The sequence below is a fragment of the Vollenhovia emeryi genome, unplaced genomic scaffold (assembly GCF_000949405.1).
Source record: "Vollenhovia emeryi isolate VEMERY1.0 unplaced genomic scaffold, V.emery_V1.0 DF942234.1, whole genome shotgun sequence".
Classification (NCBI taxonomy): Eukaryota; Metazoa; Arthropoda; class Insecta; order Hymenoptera; family Formicidae; genus Vollenhovia; species Vollenhovia emeryi.
In genome coordinates this window covers 1-1,059 of record NW_011964132.1, presented here as the reverse complement: position 1 = coordinate 1,059, position 1,059 = coordinate 1, and positions in this window count along the sequence as shown.

Sequence of the window (1,059 nt, the reverse complement as noted above, 5' to 3'; positions counted from 1 at the left end):
TCAGCAAGTTTGCACTGTAAAGTACGGATCATTAACTCTGACTTTGCATTTTTCATTCTTAACTCTTTTATTTCATGATGTAACTTTGATTTCTTAGACGTATCAGCTTCATCTGCAATGTAACAAACGTATTCAATATAAATAAACGTATCAAAACTAAATTATAATATGTGAAAAATGAATGTTGTAAAATAATTGTAAAATATCTTACATTTACATTGCTCGATAATGTCAAATATGTTATAAAAATGTAAATAAAACACCAATATATGCGATCATATTTTTAAATTAACTCTTACCATAATTTAATAAATGTCCTGAAGTCGAAATCTCTGTCTGGTCTTCAGACAGTATTGCAGCAGGCATTGCACCGGGCATTGTCTCAGATTCATCAAGTCCTGAAAGGAGGAACAACTTATTAATATATTATGTAAGCTTAATTGGAAATTTGTATTTGAAGCCAGAAAACCATATATAATAATAATACACACTCTTGACTGCTGAAGAAGATCCTACTTGTATATCTTGGCTAATTGGTGAGCCTAAATTCTGCGTGGGAACTGCATCAGGTTTTAATGTTCGTTTTTTTGGCGTTGAATAACCTAAAAGTGGTCGCATCCACGAAGATTCTTTATATGCTGCTGCATCAAAGTGAGCAGAACAGATACGTCCTACACGTATAGAATATGTATGTTATTTTCATTACATGAGCAAGTGCATGATTGTTAATTCTATTCTCACAATTAAGCAAGGACGTATTTAAATTCATACATACCATTTCTCACATTTATATTTTCTTTGCCACAAACTGCTTCCCATTTCAATAATAACTCTTTGTTTTTCGGAAACCGAAAAAATTGAATATTTTTCGATTTCCGAGAATCATTTTTACACGTTTTTATAGAACATGTACTCATTATATTATGGTACGCAAAGGACAAGTCTCAAAAAGATAAAAAGAGAGATGTCACAAAGTCACTTGATACTATAACCTCTAATGTTCTGATCTAACTGCTAACATATAAAAATGGCCGTATCTGGCATCTGCGCAGAACCGTA